The sequence below is a fragment of the Aquarana catesbeiana genome, linkage group LG05 (assembly GCF_042186555.1).
Source record: "Aquarana catesbeiana isolate 2022-GZ linkage group LG05, ASM4218655v1, whole genome shotgun sequence".
In the NCBI taxonomy this organism is placed as follows: Eukaryota; Metazoa; Chordata; class Amphibia; order Anura; family Ranidae; genus Aquarana; species Aquarana catesbeiana.
The window spans coordinates 366656299-366678080 of NC_133328.1; the positions used below are offsets into that span (position 1 = coordinate 366656299).

General features: G+C 41.2%; 1 protein-coding gene across 1 annotated transcript in view; it reads left to right on the forward strand.

Annotated features, from left to right (window-relative positions):
* The first annotated feature begins 567 nt into the window (after positions 1 to 567).
* The window catches only part of LOC141144859 (leukocyte elastase inhibitor-like), a 110558-nt gene continuing 89343 nt past the window's right edge, over positions 568 to 21782 (forward strand). Inside the window, exon 1 of the mRNA XM_073630942.1 lies at positions 568 to 667. The gene's annotated coding sequence lies outside the window, so the exon portion shown is untranslated. The remainder of the gene's footprint in view (positions 668 to 21782) is intronic.

Genomic DNA, 21782 nt, shown 5'->3' on the forward strand with positions numbered 1-21782 from the left:
AAATGATGCAAATCCTTAAACAATCCATGTTAATTCCAGGTTGTGAGGCAACAAGATACGAAAAATGCCAAGGGGGGTGAATACTTTTGCAAAGCACTGTATCTACCTACATTTAAGCTCAACAATACTCTTGTTGTTACAAAATGCAGGTTATTTTTATTAACACAATGCAAAAAATAATAATGTTTTCTTTACTGAAATAAAAATAATAAAATTCAAATCCAACTTTCCACAAAGTTGTTAAAATTAGAAAAGAGGAATGCTGAATTCTGCGTGAATTTATACAAAGCAGATTTGCATTGCACATTTCCTGTTGTATAGTTAGTTATTTGAAATGCAATCAGACATGTTGCCTATGTTCTGGGAAAAGAAGGATGATTTATACATGCAAACATTCTCTCACTTAATGTAAAACAACATTAGCCTATAAAATACAGTAAAATAGTTTGGCACTGTGTTAAATGTTCAGACCTGATGTCATACTCTCATTAGGAACTAAATGTACTAAAATATAAGACATATTATTTATATTGTCTTATGTAATAACAGAATATTACTAAACCTATCATTGCTCCTAGGTCAAAAGGAGTGGTCAAACGCTTTTAATGCGAGCAATGCAACAGCATCTTCTACACTTTTAACATATCAGCTCATTAAGAAACAGCCGGTAAGTATACCCATTGCTCATAGATTTCAGACTATGCTGAACATCTGGCGGACGGAAACCTGAGAAGGTTTCTTATAGCTGCTGACTAATTAATACTAATTTTTACAAATTAATGTGCTTACTTCAGGGGTAGGCAACCATCGGCCCTCCAGCTGTGGTGAAACTACAAGTCCCATGAGACATTGCAAGACCCTGACAATCAGATATGACTCCTAGAGGAAGAGGCATGATGGGATTTGTAGTTTAAAAACAGCTGGAGTGCCGAGGTTGCCTACCCCTGACTTACTTCATAGCTATTGTTGCGAATATTTGATATTGCTGTGTATGTTACTGCATATGTTGCAAAGAAGAAAAAAAAAGAATGTCAAAATGTTTTTTTTAAGAGAATTTAAATTTTAGATGTAGCTTCAGCTATTACAAGCAGTTGTTGACACGTGCCTTTTCCAAGCATGCTTGTATCATGTCGGCACACTCTGATCATATTCTGAAGCATATACTAAGTGTTTTATACATTATGTGCAATCTTTTTGTGATGTCAGAGGCCTTGCAAGAGGCCCCCTATATCCAGTTAGTTGGCCATCACTGATTTAGACCATGTACGTTGTTGGGAGGCTATATTGTAAGCCTACATGTACTATTTTAATTGCAATGACTTGTAGTATTAGTTACTGTAGAAGAAAAAACATGACCCTCCCTTTCAGAGGAAATTGGGGACTACTTAGCAACCAGCAAAGTGCCCCTAATTTTGACAGGCAGTAGTGCCCTCTTAGCTGTTGGTGCTGTTTAGTAGGGATGAGGTTTGGGGCCATCATGGGTTTGCAGCAAATCCTGTGTGTTTGAAGTTTGTGTACTTGGCAAAATAATGCAGGGATTTGCCATAGTAACCATAATGCATTACCTCGCCTCTAAACTTAGATGAGCTGACTTAGAAGGACCAATAAAGGTGCTTTTGGATAAGCCAGCCACCTCACTAAAAAAAGGATGGGTTCCCAGCAGCCATATGACAATGTGCTTTAGCTGTAATTTTTCCCTTTACACTTTATCAGCAGCACTCCCCATGCTTTCCCCATTACAGCTATCCTTTAAATTATATTCTTGGGTGTGAGGGAACAGTACAATTTTCACAGACAGCGTCAGATACACTATACACATACCATGTTTTTTTGGATGTGTAATTTAATTTTTTAACTTTTACATTTAGCTTGGCTTTAAACACATTATTAACCCCCCAATATAATTTATTTTAACTTTAAAAAAAAAACATTTACCCCCTCCCAACCACACATCCCCAATTATTCCCAAAACATTTAAAATATAGACTTTATGTGTGTGATTGGTAGAAATTGGCTGCTAAAAATGAGAATAGCCACAGACATTGTCCAGTGGCTGGACAGTATGTAATCAGATTGGCTATGTCCCAGTATAAGATGGAGAAATAAGACAGGATTCATCTTTAAATAGAAATGAGATTGTAAATTTGGTAGACAATAGGCACAAATGTTGTACAGTGGCTGGATAGTGTAGCTCCAGATGGCAGTTGGCATTATTTTTTTTGTAATGTAATCTTTTATTATAAAATTTTCAATATACAAGAAGCACATCATCAAATACTACGAACCTTCATACATTAGTATAAACGACCCCATCCTCCAGTCTTGATCTGTTGTCCTCGTAATCTACTTCCCTTTATCTTATTCGGACATTACCTGTGAGTATTTTTCCCGACGTTTTAAATGTGTTCCATCTTGCCCAGGTTGCTCTGTAAATATCGATCCGCCCCTGCTCAGCGCTGCTTAGATACTCCATATGGCCAATGTGGTCCACTCTCTGTAGCCACTCTTTAATACTTGGCATCTTAATACACAGCCAGTTTTTAGGAATAAGCCCTTTTGCTGCATTGAGCAGGAACGGAACCAAAGTTTTTCTATTTTGTTTCCTTGTTTTAGTTGTACCGTGGAACAAACAGTTCCAGGGATGTTGAGGGATCCTTTCTGCTGTTATCTTCTCTGTGTGCTCCAGTATATCTTGCCAGTATTTCTTTATCTCTAGACATTCCCACCATATGTGATATGTAGTTCCATGTTGATTACAATTTCGCCAGCAAAGTGGAGACCTAGCTGGCTGAATTTTATTAATCCTATCTGGTGTCAAATGCCAGCGTACCATGCATTTATAGTTAGCCTCTATCGAGGTTATGTCCGAAGCATAGTTGTATACTGCGCCGCATCTAATTTTATGCCCATATCCTGCTCCCATTTTCCTATGAAGGGTAGGCTACCCTGCCCATCTAATTCAGATAGTATATTATACATTTGAGATACCCCGTGTCTTAAAGGTTTTTTCATATTACATAGCTTCTCTATTGATGTCAACTCGTTCTCCTCTACGATTGGTTGGGGAATGGTCCTTATAAAGTGTTTTATTTGTAAAAACTCCCATTCATTTAAATAAGGCCACCCATGTGTCGAAGTTATGTCCTGTTTTGACATAATTTCACCATGAATTATGATGTCCTTTAGCTGTGCATTACCCATTTGTTTTTCCAACCGTGTTCCATTTCCTGGTGTGAAAAAATTAGTGCCCGTTAGTGGGATTAATGATGAATTATACTTCCATATTTCCTTACAATAAAGTGTATCTCAAAATTTAAATACTATTTTAGTTATCTCGTGTGTATTTTTACTAAGTGTTCTATATTTCGGTGGAATCCATATAATTTTTTCAAGTTGTGTCCCCGAGAGTGTGTCTTCCAATTTATCCCATCTCTTTTTAGTGATTGTGTTCGCCCATTCAACCAATCTAGCTAAAATAATTGCCTTATGATACCTACCCACATCCGGGAGTGACATCCCTCCTTTTTTTTTCTTAGTTAACAGATTATTATTTATCCTAGGCTTTTTATTTTGCCATATATATTTAGAGAATATTGATTTTCTAACTTTAAAAAACCTGGTGGTATTCCTATCGGGAGCATCTGCAATTTGTATGTTATTTTTGGTAAAATCATAATTTTTAACATGTTTATTCTTCCTATCCATGAAATTGATCTTCTTGCCATGTTTTTTATCTCAGTTTTAAGCTCATTAAGTAAAGAAATAAAATTGGCTTGGTATAACTTATCCAACTTAGATGTTATTTTAATTTCTAGGTATGTTAATTCTTCTTTTTCCCACGTAAAGGGGAATTCTTGCTTTAATAGTCTTACCTCGTTCTTACTTATCCCTAAATTCAATATTACCATTTTTATAGGGTTTATCTTAAAGTTCGAAAGTGCACCATATTCTTTTAACTCCTTTATTAGATTGGGCAAAGACAACCTTGGTTTAGCCATATATAGGAGAATGTCGTCTGCATATTATGCAACTTTGTGTTCTTCCTCTCCAACTTTTACACCCCCTATATCTATATTATTTCGTATTTTTGTTAATAATGGTTCTAAGGCAATTATATATAGGAGCGGCGAGAGCAGACATCCTTGCCTAGTCCCGTTGAACATCTCAAAAACAAGCAAAATACTCCCATTGACCGCCACTTTGGCTGTGGGGTATTTGTATAAATTACTAATCCATCTCATGATTCTTGGGCCTAACCCTATACTCCTAAGGGATTCTATCATAAATTCCCAATCAACTTGATCGAATGCCTTCTCGGCATCGATCAATATTAAAATCATAGGAGGGACATATTCCTTTTCTTTATTCATTAGTAATAGAGTTCTAATACTATTATCTCTACCCTCCCTTCCTGGGACAAAACCCACTTGGTCAGCATTTATAAGATCTGGTAGTAGATTTTTCAATCTTGATGCCAGAACTTTGGCGTATAACTTCGTATCAGCGTTTAATAACGCTATAGGACAGTAATTGGAACACAAAGTATCATTTTTCCCTACTTTTGGTATAACTGAAATATGTGCCAGGAGGGATTCTTTTCTTATTTCCTCATTCTCCCCAATTTTATTTAAATAATCACAGAATTCTGGGACTAGTTGTTCTTTAAATTTTTTATAATATTTAATTGAAAACCTGTCTGGGCCTGGGCTTTTTCCCACTGGTGTTTCCTTTAGGGCGGTATAAATTTCATCTTGAGTGATGGGTTCTTCTAGTAAGCCTGCGCATTCCGCTGTTATTTTTGTCTCTTTATTTCTGTGTACATATAATGCACCGTAATATGTTTTAAAAGCATCTGTTTTATGTCATCTCTCCTTTCTCATTTTTTATCTTTTCAATATAGTTTGATGTTTTTTTCTCCCTTTGATATTTTTGCTAATTGTTTCCCGGGCTTGTTCCCCCACATATACCTTTCTTTCGCCACATTTTTAAATGACTTTCTAGCTTCCTGTTCCATCAAGTCACTTAATTGACCCCTCTTTATTACGATTTTTTGTTGTGTTTCTGTATCTAGTTGTGTTTTGTGTTTTTGCTCCAAGCCATATAACTCCCTTATAGTATTTTTCATTTTTATTTCCCTTTCCTTTTTTTTTCGCAGCTCCGAGGGAGATCGATTTCCCTCTGATGTAGGCCTTGTGAGCCTCCCAAATTGTTGCCTTTGAAACCTCTAATGTATTGTTTATGCTAAAGTATTGTTTTAAGTCAGTTTTTATTGTTCTTCCTACTTCCTCGTCATCAATTTGATCTATGTTCAGTCTCCAATACCCCTTTCTCCGGTCCATGTCTCTAAATCTTATATTTATAGTTACCGGAGCATGATCAGAGACAGAGATAATTTCTATCGCTGCCTCTGTAACGTGCTCCAGCATTTCATGATCTACTAGGATATGATCTAATCTCGCATACGTGTTGTGCACCGCGGAGTAATATGTATAATCCTTTTTCTGTGGATGTGTTCTCCATACATCCGATAATTGTTGACTATGCATTTTTTTTTTATCCATCTTAATTGTTTATTTTCTCGACGCGGTGCATGAGACGTAGTGTCTAAGTCATGGTCCATTGAAAAATTAAAGTCTCCTGCTAATATCAGATGTCCTTGTTTGAAATCTGTTAGAGCATTTAAAACCCAGTCTAAATATTTTTTTGGGCGTTTATTAGGGCAATATACATTTGGTAATGTGTATCTTATTCCTTAGAGGGTCCCTTTGAGAAACAAAAAGCGACCTTCAGGGTCAACCTTCCTATCATCCAGGGTGAAACTAACATTTTTTCCTATCCCAATAGCCGCTCCTTTTGCCCTCTTATTTGGGGAATCTGCATAGTACCAAGTTGAAATCGCACGTGAGTGTATTTTAATGTTTGAATCAAGTGCTATATGAGTCTCCTGTAGGAAGACTATATCTGCGAAATACTTCTCCAACTCTTTAAGGATAATATGCCTCTTTCCTTGGGAATTCAGCCATCTAACATTGTATGTTATAAACTTAACGTCTATCATTGTTGAACTTAATCAAAATTCTAACTTTCACAGGTAGTTGAGGACAAACAGATCTTATTACCCCCCCTCAACTCCCTCCTCCCATCCCAACCCACCCTATTCCAGAACTCGCCTCCCCCTTTACTCAATGATATCTTGACCCCATGGTCTGAAGCACTCCTAGGAGGAACTCGTTGTCCCCTTGTTCCCTGTATGGCGTCGCCTACACTCATCTCACCTACTACCAGTGAGTTGGTGCCAGAGCATGCCAGGGGACCGGGTCTCGTCCTCGCTGCCAATCACTTTTCATCTTCCCCCCATTAAACCCTCCCCACCCCCCTCACCCGCAGAGAGGAAGAAAAAAACAACAAAAAAAACAGTTCTTTTGAAATCGCAGGATACTATTGCAATCTTTCATGTTGTATCTTTATTCCAGCCCATTTTCTGTACAGTCTTTCAGAATAGGGATATCCAATTTTCTGCAAAAGTCCGCAGTGTCTTCTATAAATCTCAGTCTAACTGTCCATTTTTCCTGCCTATCAGGCATGCAGGAAAGCCCCAATTATATTGCACTTGATGCTCACACAAAATCACCAATGAGGGTTTCAAGGCTCTCCTCCTCCTTTTCCACTTGCCGACCGCCTCACGCATATATACGTGAGCAGAATGGCACGGGCAGGCAAAATCACGTACCTGGTACGTGATTGCCTTCCCGCGGGTGGGGGGTCCGATCGGAACCCCCCCCGGTGCCAGCGGCGGTCGGCATTTGTCTGGGAGCGTTCAGTGATGAGGGGGAGGCCATCCGATCGTGGCCCCCCCTCGCGATCGCTCCCAGCCAATGAGAAGAAACATCCCCTGCCTCTGTATAGTACACAGAGGCAGAGGATGTGATGTCATCTCTCCTCGGCTCGGCAGTTTCTGTTCCGGCGCCGAGGAGAGAAGACATCTGAGTAAGTGTAACACACACACACAGTAGAACATGCCAGGCATACATTTCACCCCCGATCCTCCCCCGATCGCCCCCCGATCACCCCCCAATCACCACTCCCTGTCACACTGACACCAAGCAGTGTTTTTTTTTTTTGTTTTTTTTTTTCCTGGTTACTGCATGGTGTCAGTTTGTGACAGTTAGAAGTGGTAGGACAGTTAGGTTTAGCCCCCTGTAGGTCTAGGGTACCCCCCTAACCCCCCCTAATAAAGTTTTAACCCCTTGATCACCCCCCGTCACCAGTGTCGCTAAGCGATCATTTTTCTGATCGCTGTATTAGTGTCACTGGTTCCGCTAGTTAGGGACGTAAATATTTAGGCTCGCCGTCAGCGTTTTATAGCGTCAGGGACCCCCATATACTACCTAATAAATGTTTTAACCCCTTGATTGCCCCGTAGTTAACCCTTTCACCACTGATCACCGTATAACCTTTACGGGTGATGCTGGTTAGTTCGTTTATTTTTTATAGTGTCAGGGCACCCGCCGTTTATTACCGAATAAAGGTTTAGCCCCCTGATCGCCCGGCGGTGATATGCGTCGCCCCAGGCAGCGTCAGATTAGCGCCAGTACCACTAACACCCACGCACCGTACACCTCCCTTAGTGGTATAGTATCTGAACGGATCAATATCTGATCCGATCAGATCTATACTAGCGTCCCCAGCAGTTTAGGGTTCCCAAAAACGCAGTGTTAGCGGGATCAGCCCAGATACCTGCTAGCACCTGCGTTTTGCCCCTCCGCCCGGCCCAGCCAAGTGCAGTATCGATCGATCACTGTCACTTACAAAACACTAAACGCATAACTGCAGCGTTCGCAGGGTCAGGCCTGATCCCTGCGATCACTAACAGTTTTTTTTGTAGCGGTTTGGTGAACTGGCAAGCACCAGCGGCCTAGTACACCCCGGTCCTAGTCAAACCAGCACTGCAGTAACACTTGGTGACGTGGCGAGTCCCATAAGTGCAGTTCAAGCTGGTGAGGTGGCAAGCACAAGTAGTGTCCCTCTGCCACCAAGAAGAAGACAAACAGGCCCGTCGTGCCCATAATGCCCTTCCTGCTGCATTCGCCAATCCTAATTGGGAACCCACCACTTCTGCAGCGCCCGTACTTCCCCCATTCACATCCCCAACCAAATGCAGTCGGCTGCATGAGAAGCATTTTCTTTATGTCCTCCCGAGTACCCCTACCCAACGAACCCCCCCAAAAAAGATGTCGTGTCTGCAGCAAGCGCGGATATAGGCGTGACACCCGCTATTATTGTCCCTCCTGTCCTGACAATCCTGGTCTTTGCATTGGTGAATGTTTTGAATTCACTAGTTGAGTATTAGCGTAGGGTACAGCATTGCACAGACTAGGCACACTTTCACAGGGTCTCCCAAGATGTCATCCCATTTTGAGAGACCCGAACCTGGAACCGGTTACAGTTATAAAAGTTACAGTTACAAAAAAAAGTGTAAAAAAAAAAAAAAACACAAACAAAAATATAAAATAAAAAAAAAATAGTTGTTGTTTTATTGTTCTCTCTCTCTCTATTCTCTCTATTGTTCTGCTCTTTTTTACTGTATTCTATTCTGCAATGTTTTATTGTTATTATGTTTTATCGTGTTTGCTTTTCAGGTATGCAATTTTTTATACTTTACTGTTTACTGTGTTTTATTGTTAACCATTTTTTTGTCTTCAGGTACGCCATTCACGATTTTGAGTGGTTATACCAGAATGATGCCTGCAGGTTTAGGTATCATCTTGGTATCATTCTTTTCAGCCAGTGGTCGGCTTTCATGTAAAAGCAATCCTAGTGGCTAATTAGCCTCTAGACTGTTTTTACAAGCCGTGGGAGGGAATGCCCCCCCCCACCGTCTTCCGTGTTTTTCTCTGGCTCTCCTGTCTCAACAGGGAACCTGAGAATGCAGCCGGTGATTCAGCCAGCTGACCATAGAGCTGATCAGAGACCAGAGTGGCTCCAAACATCTCTATGGCCTAAGAAACCGGAAGCTACGAGCATTTTATGACTTCGCCGGATGTAAACAGCGTCATTGGGAAATTGGGGAAGCATTTTATCACACTGATCTTGGTGTGGTCAGATGCTTTGAGGGCAGAGGAGAAATCTAGGGTCTAATAGACCCCAATTTTTTCAAAAAAGAGTACCTGTCACTACCTATTGCTATCATAGGGGATATTTACATTCCCTGAGATAACAATAAAAATGATTTAAAAAAAAAAAAATGAAAGGAACAGTTTAAAAATAAGATAAAAAAGCAAAAAAAAATAAAGAAAAAAAAAAAAAAAAAAAAGCACCCCTGTCCCCCCTGCTCTTGCACTAAGGCGAACGCAAGCGTCGGTCTGGCGTCAAATGTAAACAGCAATTGCACCATGCATGTGAGGTATCACCGCGAAGGTCAGATCGAGGGCAGTAATTTTAGCAGTAGACCTCCTCTGTAAATCTAAAGTGGTAACCTGTAAAGGCTTTTAAAGGCTTTTAAAAATGTATTAATTTTGTTGCCACTGCACGTTTGTGCGCATGTCATGTTTGGTATCCATGTACTCAGCCTAGGATCAAAAAGTGTGTTTTTTCCCCAAAAAATGCGTTTGAAAAATCGCTGCGCAAATACTATGTGAAAAAAAAAAATGAAACACCCACCATTTTAATCTGTAGGGCATTTGCTTTAAAAAAATATATAATGTTTGGGGGTTCAAAGTAATTTTCTTGCAAAAAAAAATAATTTTTTCATGTAATCAAAAAGTGTCAGAAAGGACTTTGTCTTCAAGTGGTTAGAAGAGTGAGTGATGTGTGACATAAGCTTCTAAATGTTGTGCATAAAATGCCAGGACAGTTCAAAACCCCCCCAAATGACCCCATTTTGGAAAGTAGACACCTCAAGCTATTTGCTGAGAGGCATGTCGAGTCCATGGAATATTTTATATTGTGACACAAGTTGCGGGAAAGAGACAAATTTTTTTTTTTTTTTGTCACTAAATGATATATTGCTCAAACATGCCATGGGGATATGTGAAATTACACCCCAAAATAAATTCTGTTGCTTCTCCTGAGTACAGGGATACCACATGTGTGAGACTTTTTGGGAGCCTAGCCGCGCACGGGACCCCGAAAACCAAGCACTGCCTTCAGGCTTTCTAACGGCGTAAATTTTTGATTTCACTCTTCACTGCCTATCACAGTTTTGGAGGCCATGGAATGCCCAGGTGGCACAAACCCCCCCCCCCCAAATGACCCCATTTTGGAAAGTAGACACCCCAAGCTATTTGCTGAGAGGTATAGTGAGTATTTTGCAGACCTCACTTTTTGTCACAAAGTTTTGAAAATTGAAAAAAGAAAAAAAAAAAATTTTCTGGTCTTTCTTCATTTTCACAAACAAATGAGAGCTGCAAAATACTCACCATGCCTCTCAGCAAATAGCTTGGGGTGTCTACTTTCCAAAATGGGGTCATTTGGGGGGGTTTTGTGCCATCTTGGCATTTTATGGCCTTCAAAACTGTGATAGGTAGTGAGGAGTGAAATCAAAAATTTATGCCCTTAGAAATCCTGAAGGTGGTGCTTGGTTTTCGGGGCCCCGTACGCGGCTAGGCTCCCAAAAAGTCCCACACATGTGGTATCCCCGTACTCAGAAGAAGCAGCTGAATGGATTTTGGGGTGCAATTCCACATATGCCCATGGCCTGTGTGAGCAATATATCATTTAGTGACAACTTTTTGTAAATTTTTTTTTTTTTTTGTCATTATTCAATCACTTGGGACAAAGAAAAATAAATATTTAATGGGCTCAACATGCCTCTCAGCAATTTCCTTGGGGTGTCTACTTTCCAAAATGGGGTAATTTGGGGAGGTTTTGTACTGCCCTGCCATTTTAGCACCTCAAGAAATGACATAGGCAGTCATAAACTAAAAGCTGTGCAAATTCCAGAAAATGTACCCTAGTTTGTAGACGCTATAACTTTTGCGCAAACCAATAAATATACGCTTATTGACATTTTTTTTACCAAAGACATGTGGCCGAATACATTTTGGCCTAAATGTATGACTAAAATTGAGTTTATTGGATTTTTTTTATAACAAAGTAGAAAATATCATTTTTTTTTCAAAATTTTCCGTCTTTTTCCGTTTATAGCGCAAAAAATAAAAACGGCAGAGGTGATCAAATACCATCAAAAGAAAGCTCTATTTGTGGGAAGAAAAGGACGCAAATTTCGTTTGGGTACAGCATTGCATGACCGCGCAATTAGCAGTTAAAGCGACGCAGTGCCGAATTGTAAAAAGTGCTCTGGTCAGGAAGGGGGTAAATCCTTCCGGGGCTGAAGTGGTTAAAGTTTCTTGAGATAGATCCTGGAAGATTTGAACGTGATTTCCTTAGTATTCAATAGGCGATTTCCCTTTCAGATTACGCCATATTTGATTTTTATCTTCCCAGTTCATAAATCGCACAATAATGTCTCTGGGGTTCTCCTGTGGTGTTCTCTAGGCCTTCTTAATCTGTGGGCTTTCTCAATCTTTATTGGGTACGTTATTTCTTTATTCATCAAAGGATTACAAATCTTTTTTATAATTTCTGTTAAGTCTTCTTGGTGGGGGATCTCAGGTACTCCACGTATCCTTATGTTCTTTCTTCTATGTCTATATTCTTGATCCTCTAATTTGTATGCTTGTTCTTGTTGTACCCTTTTCAAAGATTTAATTTCTGCTTCTAGTTTCCTCACACCAATACTATTACTTTCGGATATTTTTTTGACTTCTTCCACTCTTTCGAGGACATGGCCAAGGTTTCTATGTATTCTTTCCATCTCATTTTTCAGTGATTTTTCCAAGGCAGCAAACATGGATTCAATTTCATTTTTAGTCGGTAGGGAAAAGTTATCTTGCTGTAGTTGTTCATCTCTTGATTCAGCTGCAGAGTCTAGCTCTTGTTCTATTCTAGATTCTGACAAGGTATCTATCTCTTGTGCGATTTTATTTTGAGACTTTTTCTTTTCCTTCTCCTTCTTCTTCTCCTTATTCTCTGTCTGACTGCATTTAAATGGTTGTTGCTTATCCATCAAATTCTTATCTGCGTTTCCAGCTTGTGTAACATATTTGTTCATAGGGCCTGGGCTGGTAGTTAAACTTAAACGGGGTGATTTAGGGGTGGCTCCTCCTCTTGCCGCCTTTCCCCTCATTGTTTCCGAGAACTTATTATTCTTCACTGTCTCCCTTATTTTTATTAAAAGACCGTCTCATACGTCTTTAGATTAAAGGATGTAATCTTTCAGCTGTTTTATTCCAGCAAACAAGGTGGAGGGATGGTGGCTATCCCTCTACCTCTTCACTCCTTCTATCGGTCCACCCCCCTCCGAACCCCAGTTCCACCTCTCCTCCTTCTCTCCTTATTGACTAGAGATTTTCCGTTTTGTGTATTAGATATAAAATCTCAGTACATATATGTACCTCTCCGTCTCCTCCTGTGGGGCCTTCATGCCTTTACTTCTCACTTGCGGTCAAGGACACGTAATACTTATATGCTGTTAGGGGAGCTGTATTTTCATATATTTCTACTGTGAATTAAATATGCATTTATTTTCTCAATGCTTTTATCTCGCAGACTTTCATCCATTTATATAATTTGTTTCCTGTCTCTGTCTCTGTCGAGGTTTGTTTGTGCAGAGTTGCAATTTTATCTGATCTTATACATCATGTCTCCCTCTTACGATGCCCAAAACTATGTAGTTATTATTGTTAGTATAGTTTCATACAATTTATGAGTTTATTTCACAGTCCAATACACAGTATAGTATATCCATAAAGGAGTTTTTCTTTGTACTCACCACCTTGGTGCTCTTCAGGGGATATGATTTTTCAACTCCCTGCGCCTCTCAGCCTGCTGAGTTCTGGTGTGCAAACGAGGAGACCAGGGGGGTGGGGGGTGGGAGAGCCGGTGCAAGGGCTCCACACTCTGACTGCCAGACTCCACAGAATTCTCTAGCTGCCTCTCCCTGTGGTGGTACAATGTAACATCCAGAGAGAGATCTGCAATTTTTCCTCTTTCCTAAGCTGCTTAGCTGGCGGTGACAGGGTAAACAAAGGAGATATCGGGGGAGGATGACCCCTCTGTGAGTTCCTGACCGACAGGTAATGATTGCAGGTTACCATAGGAGTGCTGGAGGCGTCTATCACGTCCGCTTGATAGAAACTGCTAGCCGGCTTGTGATTCAGTTCTGTTCCAGTCCGGACCTGAAGCTAGTAGGCTCCATGAACACCCCGACGGAGACCATCTAGCGGTATCTGCGGGATCCAGCGGGGAGGCGGGGGGGATTTGAGCCACTCGTATCAAGCAATCATGCTTGTTTAATTAGAAAGGCATGCGGAGCAAAACCCGGCTCACTCCCGCTAGCACTAGTCAAGAGCTCGCACCATTGCTAGACTCCTCCCTCCCTGGCAGTTGGCATTAGCTGCCATTTGGAGCTGCAAAAAAAATAACCAACAATAACCAACAAGTCAAGTATTCCGAGCCCAACTTTGTCCAAGCTATTTGCATTGCAATTCCTCTTGTATATAAACAAATGGAAATGTCCTGGCCTCATAGTATCAGGTTCCCACCTGCAATTTCCTTTTTTTAATGTATTCTTTGGTGTGGATCCGGTGATTGGGTTGCACATAGCAGAGGCCTGGCACATCAGCAATTCCTCTGTCTTGCCAGCATAATTCCTCACCAATTCCTCTGTCTTCTCCCAGGCACTCAGCAGCCATTTACATATGCAAAAAATAGTGAGCTTCTTATGGTATATGCAACAAAATTATCTGTGCTATGTGTATATACAGTAAGCAAAACAACCATTACATGTTCCTAAATGTGATGAGTTAAAAAGTGATTAGTGCATATTGTAACAGAACAACTGTGATGAAACGTCTTTATGAATAAATTGAGGTAGATCTTCTCCCAGATATTCCACCCAAAAATTACCCATGTGAAGAGACTAGGAAGTACACCTTACATGTTTGCCCACTACCACTGTAAGGCCTCTTACCAGACAGATGTGATCCCCAATCACAGAGATCAATAGTGCATAGGGAGCCTCAAATCCTTAGCCGGAGTCTCCAAATCATGTAAGTATGGTCAACAGGGTCTCAGTATAAAAGCATCACTTAGTAATCGCCACTACTAGTACAATTAGTACTAATTAATTGTACAATTAAATATATACAATTAGTACATCTTTATTATTAAACCACAAATATCTTGCTCAGGCAGATATAAGGCAATCACATAGTGGATGGCCTTGCCAACATAAACGTATTATACAATTATATTTGGACGATTTTATACATATGAAATGTAGAATATAGACTGCGTATAACTGTGCCTAAAAAATCCCTCCACACACAATGACTTTTATCACACTGGGTGTGCAGTGCTTTGGGTACACAGTGTTTTTAAAACATTTTTTTCAAAGAATGCACTGAGATGCAGCGAAATAAAAACAGCTCTTCAACAGACTGTCAGCAACAACCGCCCTATGCACTCTAATAACCCCCACCAGTGCTGGGACAAGGCCATTTTGTGCCCAGGGCGAAGATGACAAACTGCACCCCCCCCATTTTTAAGAAGCAGCAGAAGCCAATCAGCAGGCACTGCTAGCATAGGATGCGAACCCCCCCCCCCCCGCAGTGGAGTCCCGCATAGGTGGGGGTAAGGGTGGGGTGGAGGGAGGGGTGGAGGGCTGCCAATCACTGGGACTGAGCTGTCCTTACTGTTTGTGACACTGATGATCAGGAGGAAGGGCGTGGAAAGGATGGGATGGGACAGGGGGTGGATATAAAGGCCAGTCTGTGGCTGAGGGATGCTGCGGGGGGGAGGGGGGGTGCTGGCTCTTTGTCCTGCTGGTGGTCGCTGGCTGCAGAAAGATGTTGTGGCATGGTGGTAGCTGTATGTAAAAAAGGGGAAGCTGCACTGAATAAATTGACCTGTGAGGCTACCAACTATTAAATTAAGCACTCACATAAAGTGTTGAATGTGAACAGACATGTGAAATAACACAGTACAATACTTAAATTAGGCTCCTACAATAAATGTGCACAGAAGTGCCAGTGAAATAATCCAAAGAAACAATAATGTAATAAGGTGACAAAAATTAGTGCACATAAAATTATACACATAAACTGTCAACAAACCAAATGGCCGATGACATAAATAAACAATAAACCACAAAAGCATTGAACAAGTTCATGAAAGTGAGTCCATGTACAGTATTAGTGACCATATAAATCAGAATTTGACAAAAATTGAGTGAAACGACATAGTCCATGCAAATGGTTGTTGGCTGGTTAACGGTGACATTAAACACAGCACCAAAGGAAACGTGAAGAAATAGAAATTGCCTCCACCACAGCAAACACTGCCGCTTACCAGATCACTATGGTCCCTTGTTACAGGGGACCACAGACGCAGATGGCTGATACCCCAGCCTGGGATCTTTAGGTAGACACTGGTCTTTAGCTTCAAATCCCTATGGTCCCTTATTACAGGGGACCACAGAACACAAATGGTTGATGCCCTAGCCCGGGATCTCCAAATGGACACCGTACTCTTAAAACTTGGGTAGATTAAAAATCGCATAAAACAAATCAAGCCGGCTGGCTCTCAATATCTGCCCGTGACGGGCAGCCCATCTGATCTGGCAGTGTTTGCTGTGGTGGAGGCAATTTCCAACCAACAACCATTTGCATGAACTATATCGTTTCACTCAATTTTTGTCAAATTCTGATTTATATGGTCACTATTACTGTACATGGACTCACTTTCATGAACTTGTTCACTGCTTTTGTAGTTTATTGTTTATTTATGTCATCGGCCATTTGCTTGACAGTTTATGTGTATAACTTTATGTGCACTAATTTTTGTCACCTATTTACATTATTGTTTCTTTAGATTATTTCACTGGCACTTCTGTGCACATTTATTGTAGCAGCCTAATTTAAGTATTGTACTGTTATTTCACATGTCTGTTCACATTCAACACTGTATGTGAGTGGTTAATTTAATAGATGGTAGCCTCACAGGTCAATTTATTCAGCGCAGCTTCCTCTTTTTTACATATTCTATTAATGTCATATAACATCCTGAGTTGCAGCTTGATCTCTTTTTGCTATTAGCGCAGTTTTCCCTTTTTTTTTTCCATGGTGGTAGCTGTGCCTCTCCCTGCAGCTGGAGCCCCGGTCCCCTCCCCCCCCGCACTGATCGACAGCCCCAGAGAGGGGCGGCCCAGTCTAGACACCTCTTCTTTCCTACCTCCCTTTCAATCAGCTCCATACAGCGCTGGGGCCTCCTCCGCGGGACCTTCCTCTTCCAGTCCTCGCCACTGCATGTCAGATGCCTCCTCCAGGTGTGTGGGGACCGTTCCGCTGAGCACTCCAGTGGTGGGGGGGTGACGGCCCGGGGGAGCGCGATATGTGTCTCCAGAGCAGTGGGGCACATTTTCCTTCAGCTGCTGGAATCTCCCCCCCTTCTCCTCCACCTCTCCTACCCTGGACAACACAGCGCCGGCCCCGCCTCCTGCCTAAGACACAGCCACACTCCGTCCTCTGTCTCCTGCCTAAGACACAGCCACACTCCGTCCTCTCTCTCCTGCCTAAGACACAGCCACACTCCGTCCTCTCTCTCCGCTGCCTGGCTGTGGAGCACACAGGCAATGTTAAACCACTCCTGGCCAGAGCTTAATGCCGCAGCGGCATTGTTGTCAGCAGAGGCGGCTCTTCACTTCACTGCGCCCCCCCACCCCCAATAAATTGTCCCGCCCAGGGTATCCGCCCCTTCCGCCCCCCCCCTTGTACCGGCTCTGACCCCCACCTAAACGTTATAGCCTAAAGGTTATAAGGAAAAAAGGAAAAGCCCCCAATTAAATAGAACAGTAGCTTAAGCATTGACAAGCTAACTATCAGCTGTCACTGTTAGATTTTTGGATGTACAGATCTCTGCACACAGGAAGAGTGCATAAGAAAATATATCCCATCATTGCCATTTGAAGAACTCCAGCACATTTTGTTGGTGCTGATGTAAAACCAACCACTAAAATCTCATACAAGCTTTACCATGATAACATCACTTATTATCATTTATTATAATATAAATTATAATATTACAGCCTATTTTAATTTTAATTGACTTTGGGAATTCTTTGACTTTGGGAATGAGGGGCTTTCGACTGAGCAAACCATCTATTTTAATGGAAAGTTTGCTTTAGAAAAAAGACCTGGGAAAAAACAAAAACAATTGCAGCCAGTAACAATTAGAAATATGCCATGTGAAAAAACACATGCGGCCTGTTATCACTCTAGTGAATGTGGACTAAAACAGTTGCAAAATTAGAAAACCCCTTTCCTCACCCTCACCCTCACCTTTTCCAAAATACATGGCATTTTTCTATGTAAAGGATTTATATTTACTACAAGAGACCTGCCAGTGCCTTCAAAACCTATTCTAATCTTTCCCTTTACACTTTATTAGCAGCACTTCCCATGCTTTCCCTATATTCCCTACTCCACATCCAAAAAAACATGGTATGTGTATAGTGTATCTGACGCTGTCTGTGAAAATTGTACTGTTCCCTCACACCCAAGAATATAATTTAAAGAATTGTTATTTTTCCCATGTCGCCCTCTAGGTCACATTAAAGGACCCTCTTTCAAATGTACAATATAAAAAAAAAAATGTTTTGCTTTGTTAAATATCCCCCACTGCAGTGGCCAGCTACGTATACCCCTTTTTCACAATAGATTTTCTGTTAGCCTCGAAAATGGCCAGTATTTAATATCAAGAATCACCCCCTGTAGATTTCAATAGGGTTTGCTGCTAAGTTTGGGTTTCATGGATTTCAAGTAGAATTTGATGAACCCCCTGCGAATTGAACCTAGGCAGATTGGCTCAAAACCCAGTGTTCTGTGGTCAGTGTTCCCTATACATTGGTGTAAAGTGGCCAGTGTGCCCCTATACATTAGTGTTCAGTGGTTAATGTGCCTATTTTTGGCGATTAGTTTGTCCTTTTTTTGTTGCTTAGTGTGCCTCTAATTTGGAAGTCAGTGTTGCTCCTTATTGGTGGACACTGCAGCCCAACTGGTAGTCAGAATGCCCTAATTGGTGCTTAGTGTGCCACTGTGTGAGATTGCCAACTGCAGGGAGAATGTCCTCAAGCCTCCTGGGATGTAATATTCCAGGAGGCTGTGGGTGCCTCACCTTGGTAAAGAGAAGTGGAAGTTAATTCAAACATCACCAAAAAAGGCACTCTTTTCCCAAAAGAAAAGAAAAATCACATAGGGTTACTTAACAGGGAAGAAGGTGCAAATAAAAGAAAATGAATTGTGTGTGAAGGTCTGCTTTGACTAAAGAGTGTTGCAGAGGTCCATAGAATGGAACGATTCAGGCAACATCAAGCTAGATATCCCTCTGCTCAATGGGGCCCAACAATGAAAATGCTTTATAGTTATATAAGTTTGTAAACACTCTGTTGTAATAGAATGTTTACAAACTTATATAACTATAACTTATGCCGCGTACACATGATCGGACTTTCCGGCATACTTGGTCCGGCGTAACGGAGTCCGTCAGACAATTCAGTCGTGTGTGTACTCCAGCGGACTTTTTTTTCTCAAAAGTTTGACGAACTTAGATTTGAAACATGTTTCAAATCTATCCGACGGACTCGAGTCCGGTCGAAAAGTCCGCTCGTCTGTATGCTAGTCCGACGGACAAAAACCGACGCTAGGGCAGCTATTGGCTACTGGCTATTAACTTCCTTGTTTTAGTCTGTTCGTACGTCATCACGTACGAATCCGTCGGACTTTGGTTGATCGTGTGTAGGCAAGTCCGTTCATTCGGAAAGTCCATTGTAAAGTCCGTTGAAAAGTCTGCCGGGCAAAGTATGCTGTAAAGTCCGGTTGTGTGTACGCGGCATAACAGTCAACCAAATAAAGTTGCCTAAATAAATACTTGGGTACCAAAATTACATATTTTTTCCTTTTAAAGTTTTTTTAAAGATGTCACCTTGTAAAAAGTTTACCCAACTTTCAACCAAAAAAGGGACTTATTATTTGTTTTTAACCATAAGTGGTGCCCTCTACCAGTCTTAATTCTGAAGGGAATGTAAACAAGAACAACTGGAGTGAAAACAATTTGCAGAAGTGCACAGTACTCTTTAAGCAGTGTCCTCAGTGAATAATAATTACAGATCTTCAACAGTTACATGCACTAAAGGACACAGGAAAGGGGTGAACTGAATCCAGCAACTCCAGAGAGTGGAGAATATTCATATAATAGAACAATGAAAAAGAGAGAAGAACGCAAGGATCTCTTGCAAGAGAATGATACATTTATTAGGTATAAAAACAGCATCTCTGGCCAGAAGAAGGCAGTCAGTAGAAGGCAGAAGTAGAAAGCATTCAACAGTATACCATGATCAGTGGCGAAGCTGGAGTACAGTTGTTTCCAGCTGCCAGTTCTTTCAAAAGTACCTGGTTCAAAGATTTAGGGAAAGCAAGAATCTCTGTCTTCCGATGCCACCTCTGGGAGGGAGGGGGTGCAAGCTGTGTCCAGAAGGAGGGCTAGGCGATGTGTAGGCAGGTAGTGATCATTGCTGCCCCAGGGGAAAGTTAGGTTGCATCCCCAGGTTTTTCTTGAAATTTTTTCTTGGTCCTAGATCCTAAGGGGAGAATAGGGGAGACTTACCCACATAGTCTGAGAGGGATGCTCTGCCTGGTGCCGTTGCCAAAATCTGGATGGCGTGTACTCCTGCCGAAGCCAGAGTTAAATTCTAGATATGGACTCAGCCAACACTGGACTTTACTGAAACAGGTATGCTGGGGAAGCCACAAAGCTGTAGTTAGGGACTAGGCATTTTAGGGAATTATTGCACTTTATCTTGGACTGTCCGTTGCCATTGTCATCATGTTGATTTATTCTTTAGGTAAAGCTTTTAAAACTTTGCCCTTGCCTGGTCTCAAGTTACTAAGGGGGTGCAATGTTAGTAATAAATACTGCACATACTGTATAGTCTACGGCTCGGGTCATTAAACACATTGGGGTATGAAGACATCAGTTCAAAGAGTATAATGTGATGATACAGAGTTTACCAAGGGTAACAAAGGTTTCTTTAGCAGCCTGTCATAAAGCGTGTACATGTGGCAGATGAGATAGCCTCTTGCAGTGAGGGAGATGTTGTTGGCACTTTTTCAGTCGCAATCGGTCTCCCATAGCAGATCTGAACCATCTGGGCCCTCATCCTGTACGGTGCAGAGAGAAAGAGTTAATTGAAGTGCAAGCTTGAAGTCTGTGCTAGGTGGACGGTGGGGCCCCATACTGTTATTCAAAATCGACAAGCATCCGTGGTGTTGCTTAATACATCAAGAGAGTTTACTGGAGTTCATTCATGTTTAGTCATCTGTCCGGGTTTTGAGCATGGCTCATGTGAAGGTACTATATGTGTATGGCAGTGACCCTGTACAAAGTGCCTAATGTAGTCCAGAAAAACCCACCCCTGGGGTTGGCCTCTGATGTGACCCTGTCTTGGTGCCCAACGAGGAGGGAAATATGGAGGACGTGATGACCACCCCACAAGCCTACCCTTACAGATGCATTTAAGGATATGCTCCTCTATTTCAAGCCTAAAGAGCAGTGAAAACACTACAGCATGTACAGTATGGCATTGCTGCAGGAAAAAGACAGCAAAGGACCATAAATAAAAACTAATTTAAAAAATCAGAAATACTATAAAAAAATTAATAATATATCTTAAACAATTGTAAGTTAACATGTTTAAAAATATGCATATACTATACGATAATATATATTGTATTGTATGTATGTATGTATATATATATATATATGTATGTATATATATATATATGTATGTATATATATATATATATATATATATATATATATATATATATATATATACACAATATATATACTGTGATTCTGTACTTGCCAAATATGCTGCAGAAATCTCCCTCCAGTGAGTATGGCTGCAATCATTATAACTGTGGGCAGCTGAAGCTGCTGCCTGTTTACTTCCTGGATTTACACAGACACACAGAGGCACACCTCCAGCTCTGCAGCTCTCATTGGCCCTCTTATGACTCATCCCCCTCCCTTCCTGGCAAACTCACACGAGAGAGTGAGAGAGAGAGAGCTGTGCATGATGTCATAAGCCTAGGCTTTTTTCCTAGCTGTGCATGATGTCATAAGCCTAGGCTAATAACCAGACAAGAAACAGGAAGTGGGCTGTATAAGGTCTTTACTGGCAGAAAAAAAAAATGTACTATCCAAAGTTAAAACAACAAGGGAAGATAATTTAATAGATGGAAAGATGAAAAAATGACTGAAGATCCACTTTAAGTGGAGAGGAAGAAGGTAACAATAACTGGCATCATGTTGTTGGCAACAGGGAAAAAGACTACAGGATAATGAAAAAATTGTCATAGAGGGTACCTGCAATGGTAACAAGGTCTGAAGTACTCCAAATTTGTTGCAGCGCTTTTGAAGTGCTTTTCAGGTGCTTCGGAAGTGCTGCCCATTCATTCCATTGGGCAGGGTGTTTTGGGAGTGCTAAATACAGCGCTCCCAAACTGCCCCAAAGATGCTGCTTGCAGCACTTTTCGGAAACGTTCCACAAGCGCACCGCCCCAGTGTGAAAAGTCACACTTGAATGAAAATGTGGAATAGACTCTGTCCAGAGGTGGTTCTGGCCAGCTCAGTCGATTGCTTTAAAAAAGGCCTGACTTCTT